The following is a 12,334-nucleotide window of genomic DNA, read 5'->3' on the forward strand; positions in this document are numbered from 1 at the left end:
TATTAAAAAGAAAACCCCTTGATCTAAAAAGATTGGACATTTTAATTTTTTTTTTCTTAAATGATGGAAAATTTTCCCAGATATGGTGGCCCATCACTGTGATTAATCACAGAGCAGCCAGAGCAGAGGACTGAGCAGTGTGTTCAGCAATCAAAGCCATCAGTCCTGCCTCTTGGGATCAGATTGCAATTTCTGGCAAGTGGGGGGATCAGATTCCTGATTTCATCTTCTGCAGAGAACAAGTAGAATAGGAGATCAACAGCTCCTTTGGTGAGCACCAGTGGCTCATTCCAGCTGCATCTGTGGGATGTCTGTCCCTGTGGAATGATGCTCCACGGACCTCAGCACGTTGGTCAAAGAAATGGTACTTCAAAATTGTCGAATCAGGGCGAGTGTGAGACTTGCTGAGCATTCCCTTTGATGTTCAGGGGAACTGAATGCATTTTGAATGTCTGACGGGATTTGCAAGGGATATTGTGCTTTTCATTTTGTTTTGAACAAAGCTTGAATTTTCCACCCTGAAAATAACATCGAGTATCTTGATATGTGCTCTTGTGCTGACTCAGAAGGAAAAAAAAGAACCATGCAAACAAACACACAAAAAAAACCACCAACAAAATCAATACCAGAGCCGGAAAAAAAAAAAAAAACACACCAAAATAACAACAACAAAAAGATCCCCCTCCCCAACACAGAAAAAAAATTAAAATAAAATAAAAAAATTTAAAAATCACCATCAACAATAAAAAAGCGACCATAAAAGAAACAAACAAAAAAAAACCCAAACCTGAAACCCCAGCTGGGCTGGTCCCCATTAATTTCTTGTAATATAGTCATTACAAAGTATTATATTTTCAAGTTATGTTTCATATACCAATTACGTTTTTGTATAATAAATATGGAACGTAGACATGCTTTACCATTAAAGACAAAATTAATAAAGGCTGTATACATGCTGATGTTACCAAACAATATCAGAATGAAACATTTCACTTTTCCCCACCATCTAGATTCAGAACGCTTCTAGACTTTATTTCCTTTCCTCTCTAATGTAAGCTTGCCCCATTCAGAGTTTTGCAACAAGTTCAGTGACACAGTAATTGTTTCTTTCCTGTTTAGAAATACACCAAAATAGGATAAAGTTCAATTTCTGGCTGTAAATACCTCTTCATAATTATTGTTGTGTAACTGTGTATCCTAAAGAACGATGTTAAAATCATTTGGGGCATTTATTTCAGTTTTATTTAAAATAGATTTTTAGAAGCTGAAGAACCTTTGGATTTGTTTTTGGCCTTCTCCTCATTAGTGTTTCCCTTGTAATGATGCCATAATGATTCACTATTTGATGTTCTCCAGTTTCAAACTTATTTATTGTAATTGCCCAATTTCTTCTGAGAATGACAGATAAGGAAATATTTCAAGAGGTTTGTAAATAACTGCCAAGGACCACAAGACTGCAGTTATTCTTGATTTATATCTGGTCTGTTTTGCTGTGCTAGCTGAAATAATGTGTTTATATAATTTTTCAGTGCAGTTTGTGTTATTCATCACTCAGCAAACAGTATGAACTCTGCATCTTGTCTAAAACTTCAAGGTATTTTTCAGGTTGTCATTACTATGATGTATTGTATTCTTCTAGAAAACCACCGTAGGGTAATAAAGTGACTTTAAAACAAAAGAACAGTCCTTAATACAACTTCAGGAAGTCTTACCATGAGAAGAAAAGGGTCCCAAGTCCTGCAAGTTGCATGGTTGCTTGGCTTCCCAGTGCAAAAGGAGGCAGGATTCAATCTTCTCTAGAATTCAGCTTTGTAAGAGTTTCTGTCTTATAAAACATATAAATATGCATATTTTGTTTTATTTTTATGATCTGTATTTATGTATTTACTTTTAATGCATATATACACGTTACTGCAACCCTCACAAATGCTTAAGGAGAAAATACCTATCCTGAAAGCATGACCTTGCAATACTTTTCTATTCTGCCTAAGAAGAAAATTGGCTTGCTAATAAGTGCAGCTTCCAGCTCCATGCTGCTAACATGATTGATGTTGCAGGAGGTGGTGCTTATGATAATAAGGAAATTAATGAGAAAAGCCAGGATGGTTCATGTTTCATAATCAACAGAATAAAACCCAGCATTTCTTAATGGGGAAAAGATAAACACTGGAAAAGAAAGAAAGGTTGCAGTCCAAAAAAACCCCAAAAACCTAAAAAAAGGAGAATGAAAGTACTGTAGCTAGAAATATCAATGAATAGTGCTGTATGTCAAAGCAGTGACGCTTCGTTTACATGGTTTATATTAATATTGTTAGTTACTTCCTGAACCAAGACTGGGGGTCTGTTGAAGAAAGGATATTTAAAAATAGAGTGAAGGGACAAAAAAAGAAAAAGAATGTTCAGGAGTCCAGAATAAATACTGTTGAATTTGGATGGTGCTCTGCAGATCTCTAATTTGCTCATAGAACTAAAACTGGACGCCATACAAAGGGAATTACAGGCCAAAAGCAACCACCAACAAAAAACACAACACCAACATAAAACACTACTAAAATTTTTGTCATAGGAGCTTGGTAAATCTGGAAGAAATATCATAGAAATGATACAACTGGGAAATGAAAATTCTGCCCAGCCTGCCTTTGTGTATCTACAGAGCTTTGCTTTGCAGCGATCAACACACAAAGACAAGACACAGGCAGGTAAGGCCCTTCTCTTCCACTACCTTTGTGCACAGCTTTGCAGAGCTGAAAAGAAGTGGTGTACAACTTTTCCAACAGAACCCAATGGGAAATTATGTCTCTAGGGTAGTGTCATTCACTCTTCTTTCTCCTGTAGGCAGAGGTATATCACACCTCTTGACAGGACAAGAGGTAATGGCCTTAAGCTGTGCTAGGGAAGTTCAGATTGGATATTAGGAAGCATTTCTTCTCCAAAAGAGGAGTGAGGTATTGGAAGGGGCTGCCCAGGGGAGCGATGGGGTCAGTGATGGGGTTGCCATTCCTGGAGGTCTTCAAGAAAAGGGTGGATGTCGCACTGAGTTACATGGTTAGAGCAGTATCAGCCATGGGCTGCTGGTTGGACGAGATGATCTTTTTGGTCTTTCCAGCCTCCATGGTTCTACGATTCTATACACATTCTTTAGCTGAAGCTATGACTAAAATCCACCTTACCATCATAGCAACAGATTTTGTTATGATATACGTGACTGAGCGCTATATATGAACCTCCCTTTGACTAAATCTGATTGTCAGACAGTTGACATTCTTCTTTGTGAGAGAACCTCTGGTTTGACAGAAGTTCTGTGAAAGATAAAGAACCCCATCCAGAAATAATTCTAATATGGAAAAAAAAAAAAAAGAAAAAAAAAAAAGAGGATGGGTGAGGAAGTTGAAAGATACGGATTAGGTGATACTAAAGTGTGCTAGTATAATTAGGGAGGAGAATAAAGGGAAGGGTTTGTCATCGTAGATAGGCCTTGAATTGTCCTAAGATAATCCTAGAGGCTGACCTCAGTGCATCCTGAGACATGCAAACAGCAGCAGCAGATGCAGGTTTGGACAGCAGAGCATCAGGACCTGGCTTTGTTCAGTAATACTTTTCATCACCCTCCTTGAGAAGAGCGTAGAATGAGATTCGAATAACATCAAGAGTTTCTGCTCACTGTCCAGTGTTTTGGTCCACAAGCATCTTGCAAATAGTTCTGGCTTCAATTCCAAGGTGCTGAGTGAAGCTACCAGCACACGGTCCCCAAAGGAGGACCGTTGTACTGTCGTGCTCTTCCACAGCCTTCAGGGATCTCTAAAGGACGCAGAGTCCCTGAGAAAAAGGAACAAAGCCTTTTCCACTTTAAAAAAAATATCTGTTAAATGAAAGGAAGTGGGGCAGGTGGCTCACTTCCTGAGGGCTGATTGCAGGGTGAGCCCAGGCGCTGATTCACAGCCAGCTTGGAGCCATTGTCCCTGTCCACCCGCGCACAGGAAGGAGCCTGGTCCTGGCCAGCCACCGCCCCACACACCACAATGCCCTGAGCACCCAAACCCTCGGTGGGACTTGAAAATACAGTCACAGAGCGAGGCAGCTTCCCCCAGTTTCCTTTGCTGAAGATTGACCACCAGCACGCTGCTTGAGGAAAGCACAGTGCTGCCATGTTAAATGGGATCCAGTATTCCCAGGAAACAGAAAAACAATAGCATGTGCACGTAATGCACGTTGGAGAATTCATTGATATTTCCCCCTTCCTTGGTTCTGGCCAAAAGAGCAAGCATCAGACCCGGCGACAAAGCACTTCCTATCTCTGCTGCTCTGTTTAAGGATGTGCTCATCTAGCAGCCACACCACAGACACTCTGTGGACATCTCTCACTGAAAATAGGAGCAGGAAAACACTGATTTACAAGTAAGCCCCTCCTCCCAATTTAAAATATATTTTACAGCTTCATGGGTGCTCCTTTAGGAGAGCTTTCTCTTTCCATCAGCATTATTCTAAATGGTAGGCGAATGAAAGAGGACAGCGTGGGCTACTCAGCCTGCATCTCCTCCCAGCCTGGCTTGCTTGTCTGCTCCATGCTACCCAATGCAACCAGGCTGTTGCCCTGCACGAGGCCAAGGAACAGTCTGCACTGCCATAAATCCAGGCCTTCCCAGCAAGATCAAGGAGGAGGAGGGCTGTGGGAGGCCTTGGAGGAGGCAAGGGAAGCTGTAACAAATGTGTGAAAATTAAGTGGATGCGTGTTTACATTGATATATCCACACGTGGGCAAGGCCAGCCGCACACCCGCTCAGCCCTGCTTGGGTCCCACCAGATGTGAGCTGCTTACAGCTGGGAAGTGCCTTTTGTTTTAATTTTTCCTTTCATTATGGAGTCTCAGTTAAGCTGCCTCAGCACATCAAACCCGGCTGCAGAGCTCCAGCCTGGACTGACTTGTATCCAGATGGAGATGATAAAGCAAACGTTTGCACCTGCTCATGTGGATGGAATTCCAGAGGTTTCGCTGACCATACCAAAGCAAAGCCTCACTCCAACACAGAGTGAATGAAAAATAAGAAGGAAAAAACTCTGTGACCACTTTAAACTTGTAGTTTATGAGTTGATGCTGAGAATACAAAAAGAGGCATTCATTTTCACTGTTGATATTTTTCGTAATATTTCTGAGAAAAATGTCTAAACTGATGACAGTGCAATCTACTTTGTTAGTAATGACCTTGCATCTACTATTATCTGTACATAAAAAAGGGGGGGGAAAGGTTCAGATTTGATATTCTTCAAAATTGAATACATCACTGTGCAGCTATTTGCTAAAACGGACCCAATTTTTAATCAGCTTTTTCCCTCTCTTTGGAGGATTAAGAATGCCTCATGCAAGAGTTATAGTCTTGTTAGCAATATCTTATTAGAAAAAAAGTGTTGTTTTTTTTTTTTTTTTGTCAGTTTGTTGCTTAAACAGTGAGTAGTCACAGTGTAAAAGAACAAAAATGGAAAAGGACATTCAGAAAAAGAAGAATGCCCTTACCTGCAGATCACCTCCTGCACACCCACCTGATAAGCGGTCAAATGAAACATGGCCTCATTACTCCTTGGGAGAAGATTTTCATGTCGGCTTCCCAGCTTCATTATGAATGACCATTCCCCCCATGCTTTTCTATGGACTATCACACAGTTACTGCCCAGTAGAACAAAGTTGGCCCAAAGGGACAGAGCTGATAGCTCAAGGGGGCTGTGGCAGCTGAGGGAGGGGTGCTAATGGAATCAGCTCACCTGCTGGATCCACCCAGGGACAATAACTGCAGAGCTCACAGAATGCAATCAAGTGCATTCTTCCCTTGGGTGATTAAAGAAATATCCAATTTGATGCAACCGAGCTACAAAAGCTCTCTGTATCCTTCTTCTGCCAAGCGCAGAAGAATGCTTTGCTTTAAGCAATCTACAAAAAGTGCAGTATGCCAAAGACATATCACTTACATGGAATCCAGGTAGCTTCATGCAATCACTGATTATGCATAATTATGCCAAAAGTAAGGGGGAAAAAAATCTAAATGAAGTAAGTCAGCTTAGCAGTGGTCAAGGTTTACTGTACTTCTCCAAAGGGAAACCTGTGGAGGTTCACCAGGAACCCCTCTTTTCTACTAATGCAATTAATCTAAAATTAACAATGAAAAATACTTCTTCATGCTGGTTTTTTAACTACACCGAGTTCAAAATCTGAAAACAAGATAAAATTGATATAAAGCCTCTTTCAATTATACAAGACAAGATATAAGTGACAAGTGACTTGTTTTCTCCAGTTGGACATCACTTAACAGCAGTTGTGCCTTAATATATTCAGAATCAATTACCTTTCACGCATCATGCTGTCTCAACTTTTAGCAGTTGTTTGTGGTGCTAAGTTCTCCTGGATAATTAGAGGATCTGCATCTCCATCATTATAAAAGATTACTTTTGGTAGGGTTTGAGCAGGGCTACCAGCAATGCTACAGTCACAGGAATCTTAATAAGAGCCAGCTTGTTTCTCACACTAACACTCCAAATCTTTAATGACTTTAGCCCACAGTATTCATAGAAGACGATTAAACACCTTTATCAACATTTGCTATCAGCAAGAAAGTAAAGCTCGGAGGTGACGTGGTTAGAGGCTCACAGACTAAGCACCTTGTGTACCTGCATCTCTAAAGCACAGACACACTGGGGAGAAGCCACAAGTGTACCGATGGTGGAGGAAGAAAGAGTTTAGATCAATTCTGGAAAAGGCCTGAGCTTTTGGCACCAATATACCCATGTCTTAAATGACTGCAATAGTCCCAGGCGAGTCTAGCTTAATTAGGGAGGATTAACAGACAGGAGTCCTGACTAAGCTATAGTACGTGATGATGGGGAAGAATAAAAATTAAAAGACCATTGGAGTTTTGCCTGCAGCAGGAGAAGGAAGTTTCCCAAGGAGGGTTATTGTTCCAGAACTGTTTGATGAAATAATAAACAAAGTAAGGCACTGCTAATAATTTCTGTGGACCCATGATGCCTTGCAATGCAGAGGAGTAGGTATACTCCCTGCACGGGAAGGGCTTCCTCATAGTTTCAGTCTGCAGAAAGACAATCATATATCAGTGACAAAAGGCTAGAAGGCAATTTCTTAAGTTAGTGCTTTCTGTTGAGCAGAAATGGTCCCATCAACTTTCAAGGTGTGTGAGAGATTCAAATAGTTTTAATGCTCAGGCTTCTGTCCCAGATCAAATTGAACTGCCCTAAATATTGCAAAGGACAAAGGTCAAGGCTTTATTTATATAATACAAGGATGTAATGCAATAACCGGCTGTTTGATACACGTAACTAAAAGTCAGGGACAAAGATGCAGACAGGATGTCAGCACTGCACAGGGAATTAGCCATACAACTCCCTCCCATTAATTACAGATACACGCATCCGAATCACCATACATCATCATGAAAATGTACCAAGCAATTATTATGATTCATACTCTACTTTAACAGTGCAGAAGGTGAAAGAAGATGGTGCTGTTCCATCAGCATCAAGTAACCATGGCTGTTCTTCCTGTGTCCGAGAGCAGTGATGGAATACCATGGTAGTTGTCCCCTTATCATTATGCTTTTCAAAATGTTACTTTTATACAGGGAATAAATATTCCCATAGCAGCTGTCAGACACCAATAAAATATTTTTCTACAAATCCCTAACAAAAATTAAATTTTGTTACAACTTGCAAGATTACCAAAAGCCCATTGTGTATCCTCACATCTGCCAGAGGCAAAAGGGATTTATAAGCCCAGAAACACTTTGAAAACTTTAATTTCCAAATCCTTTGTGTAAAGTAACTTACTTCTTTAACACGGGGCATATGCTGCAACTCACAGCGAGTACATCTACAATTTGGAGCTCACTGTATGTTTTGGGTAAAGGAGTACATCTTAGTTATGTGACATACATTCTCTTAGCAATGTTCTTGTCCAAAAAAAAGTAACACAAAAAAAATTTCCCTACGTATTAGCAACGTATGTAAGGGATAAAAGATCCTCCTTATCATTAGAATCAGTTGAGCTCAAATATTCTTGCACATTTGTCATTGATGTGAATAGAGGATGAGAGTGCATTAAACAATCTGAACTTGATCCCTGAAAATCCTAGTGATCAGATTCAGACAGCAAGGAACTGTTTCTCAAGAGCTGGTATCTCATGCAACAAAGCTCCTTGGATGTTCAGAGACTGCATGATATTGGTTCTTACAGTAAAACTGAGTTCAAAAGATAGTGAAAAATGCTCAAAACATAGAAAAGGAATGCACAACACAATTATTCACAAAATGGATTGAAATATCCCTGACAATATAGAAATGTAATTAATTTGGCTGGGCCTAAATTCTGGTTTTCTCTTTCTTTCCATAATGGGATTACTGCATCTAATACAAATGTTAACTTTCTGATTTATGCAAGACTACCGCAAAGACAAAAATCCACTGAATGATAACAGGACATATCTAAAGCTTTGCTGCATTATGCCACAAGTCTGCTGACATTTGGCTTTGTCCTCATGACATCTGTAATTAATGCAAAACTGGAGCCCTTAGAAGGGCTTTAAAATAATGTTTATCAGCATTAGTTTAGGCGAGGTCACGTATTTTCAGATGTTTTCTATGCACTTTCTATTCTTGCTTTGGAAACTATGGCCCTTCATGTAGTCTCTAAGTGATGGAAAAGACCCATCAAAGCTTTTCTGGTAACCAGGTGTATCCCATTTTCCCGGGAGCATTGTTTCTCTGGCAGCAAAGGATGACTTTACCTCAAATGAACTGCGTCCTGTGGGCCAGGAGAAAACTGAGCCAAGAATCTGCTCCTCAGCTGAGCTATTTTACAGGTGAAATCACTGGTTATGGTTCACACTCACCAGCTGAGCCTTGAAGGGGTCCATGCTTGGAAATAGGAACCTCTTAATTGCCCCTTGTCCCTGATGCTCTCCACATAGGTCCAATATTCTCTATCTGTAGGCTTTGCTCATGGGCACTCAGGGCACTCTCCTTCACAGGACCCCTCTCACAATCCCCATAAACATGGCAGTGCCTGTAGTTACCTCTCAGCACTTCTGGAGCTGCACAGCCAGTGACAAAGAACACGGGGAACAGCTTTCTGCTTTGTTCTCTTTCCTTGTCATGGTAAACAACAATCAGACAACATTCCTAAGGACATTATTTACTGACGTTTCTATAGCATAGCAATCAGTACATAAATTTCAATGCGTACATCTGTACAAAGTACTTAAAAAACTTCAATCCCAAGTTTTTTGTTTTGTTTTTGGTTTTTAAACTCAAAACTGTTATCTTCAGAGATGAAAAATGATTGTGGCCCTTTATGCTTAATCAGTCTTTGCCAAGCTGACAACAGATATCCAAATTACCAATTGAACTACAAAATTTTTGGTCACTGCTGCTATTTCATTATCATAACATCATACTCCAGCTTTGAGACATAAAGGCCTTAAGTTAAGGCACGGAAGATGATTAATATAAGAACAGCAAAATGTGTGTGTTAGGAATATTGATTTTTGACATTACAATTCAGTTCCTCAGGATGGGAACATGCTCAGTTTCCCGGGTTTTTGACAGCTGAAGAAGCAGAGTGTGCAGTAGAGGCTGACTGGCACCCAATTAAACCTGCTCTTTAATTTCTATAACTAATCTCCTGTCTAAATCTACTAAAGAGAGATTCTCCACACAGATGAAAGCTTACCTCAATTTACCATCTCTCCTGACCTGCTCCAGTGAACGACGGCTCTGCAGTTTGCAGCCTGAAGTACTTATGTGAAACTTTGGTGAACATCTTTTTGTAGACATAAAACTCGTGAGTCCAAGCTATCAGTTTTGTCAGCTTCAGGCTGCCCTGAGTCCTGCACTACATACACTAAACCATGCTCAAGAAAAGTGCCCCACAGCCCAGCTCACCGTGAAGGACAAAACCTTTCCAGATGAGAATACACTGCTCTAAGGTTGGTTCCTCTAAATCAAATAGGGAGGTAAGTTGCAAGTTTCTGACCACGAGTTGAAAGGCATTTTAGCCAGCTGCTCATCCATTTATCTAAATGTGAGCCATCACACAGATTTCAAAGTCTTTAATTAGCTCAATGACATTGCTACGCCTACACATGATTGCTTATGGGAAAGAAAAAAAGAAGTAAAGTGGACTGGGTCTTCCAGAACCTATGCTTAATCGAAAAGGTGTTATGAGAAGAAAGTGAATGTATGGAAACATGGTGCCTCAGAGACAAGGGGATATAAAAGTTCTTTATCACCACTCAACGTCAAAGTAGTTGAACGTTTCACATACGACAAAGATTTAAGCACAGTATTGAGAGACAACATTATAATTTCAGGTCTGCAGAAAGAAACCCGATCCCAGAATAAAACTATCTAAGCAGTGGGAAACTCCCAGAGACTGGGCATTCCCCAATTCAATGCCTGTCTTGTGCATTTTGACATTTGCACGATGAAAAGTACAAAGGGTCTTGTGTTTACTTTTCGCCTCTAGCTGCTATTGTAAAACACAGGAACATAAATATTGTTCACTTTATTTCAGCAATGCACTACAGCAAATCTAGAAAATGAGATGCAAAATTCTGAACTAAGAGTCCAGTGTGCCCCAACCAACAATTCATCTGTCCTCCTTACAAAGGAAGAAGAAACAGAAGTGGGAGCAGAAAGCAGCAACAGAAGGAAGATGGGAACAGACAGAACTTCACACAGATCCATCTCTGCAGGATGCCTTCTACTGCCCCAGGCAACTGCTGGAATAAAAAAAAAAGGGCAAAAACAAGCCAAACCTCCATAAATCAAACTGCATCTAGAAGCTTGTTCCTAGAGAATACGGGTGGATGCAGCAGGAAAATAATGATGCAAACAACTTAAATGAATGCATCTGAACCTTTTCGATTAAAAGAAAATCTAATTCATTTCGGTCTGTAAAATAAATAGAGAGCTTATTGGCAGGGCAGAGCTACCATGTTTCAGGGGTATGTGTTTTATTATTGCCTGCTTTTGAATTGCAAACCAGCGACCTCAAAGGGATTTAAAGAAAGACCACTGAAAGAGATGTTCATGCAGTCCAATGCCTTAGAAGAATAGGGAAGGCTCCTGAGATGCCACTGTGACTACAAATAGTGACAAAGTTTCTTGAAGGCCTTCAGAAAGGGATTAACATCTCCATGCTGACACACACACCCCACATAACCAGGTACCCCAAAACTGCCTTGTTCTGCAAAGATGTGTGAGTCACACATTCAGCGCAGATGTGTGAGTAAGAACTACAAGTACAGTGGAGTGTGATCATATGCTCCTCATGTAATTATTTATGGCATGAGCGGTCTTCTATTAGGGAGAGCAAAATACTGTCCTTTCTGAAATCAGCCACGTAAAATCCTGTTGACTTGTGAAGGTCTCCAATTTCAGTAAGTAGTACATAATCCTGAAATCACAACTGTGCAGACTTGCATGGAGAGAGCACTATTTGAGTGCTGCTGTTCTGTGTAGGAGTTGGCAATCTTTTGAGAATAGAATATTATTGAAGCTATGGCACTTCAGATGTTTTTGACTCCTGGTGCCAGTTCCTCTAAGACCTCTCCGCTGGTTATTTTGGTTAGAGCTCTTGAAGGTACTACAGAGCGACCCTTTCTCCCAGAGATGGGAAATATACCCAGCTCTTCTCAACAAAACGTGTTTTTTTCTCCTCCAGTTCCCACCTTTCAACATCCCAGTGGGCTTTTCTACTTCTGTATGGATCCACCCCTCACCAATTCCCCAAAGTTCCAATTTCTTCCAACTCAAAACATTGTAAGCTGTACTGTAACACCCACTGTGCCTTTGTGCAGGTACAAGATCGAGCAAAGTGGGAGATTACTTCTCCTTGCTACATTCATGTGAGATGTTCCAATCTCACCTGGCTTGGATCTGCCTAAGGACTGGGTCTTCCCTCGAACCATCTAACTACCCAACAATGCTTCTGTAAACTGGAGATGCATATTCATGCTGAGAGGCACACAGTGGGGTCATCACTATGCAGTACCAAGCCAGGTTAGCTGGGATGGGGAGCAGCCACCACCCAGTGGTGCTGTGGTGGCCTAATGAGGCAGCAGGCTCAGTCCCCAGCACAGCATCTCACCTCGCACAGAACTGTCACCACAATTGGAAGTAATTGGAGGCCTTTTCGCCAGGCTCAGCAGGGAGCACAAGGAGCAAAAGTGCAGGGGTGAGCAGCTGCTGGGGCCTGGCTGCAGTCCCTGGGGTGGGAGCATGATGATGGCAGGGTGTGGAGAAGGTCGCAGTGCCACCGGGCTGCCCTAGAAGG

The 12,334-nt window shown here is 41.0% G+C and overlaps 1 long non-coding RNA gene across 11 annotated transcripts in view; it reads right to left on the reverse strand.

Annotated features, from left to right (window-relative positions):
- The window catches only part of LOC125698763 (uncharacterized), a 79,723-nt gene that overhangs the window by 34,597 nt on the left and 32,792 nt on the right, over nucleotides 1-12,334 (reverse strand). For 9 of the 11 annotated variants that reach the window (XR_007379309.1, XR_007379312.1, XR_007379315.1 and 6 more), the window contains exon 2: nucleotides 1,713-1,825. This is a non-coding gene — a long non-coding RNA (uncharacterized LOC125698763). The remainder of the gene's footprint in view (nucleotides 1-1,712; nucleotides 1,826-12,334) is intronic. The other 2 variants (XR_007379310.1, XR_007379307.1) reach the window with 1 other exon arrangement.

The sequence above is a fragment of the Lagopus muta genome, chromosome 11 (genome assembly GCF_023343835.1).
Source record: "Lagopus muta isolate bLagMut1 chromosome 11, bLagMut1 primary, whole genome shotgun sequence".
Lineage (NCBI taxonomy): Eukaryota > Metazoa > Chordata > Aves > Galliformes > Phasianidae > Lagopus > Lagopus muta.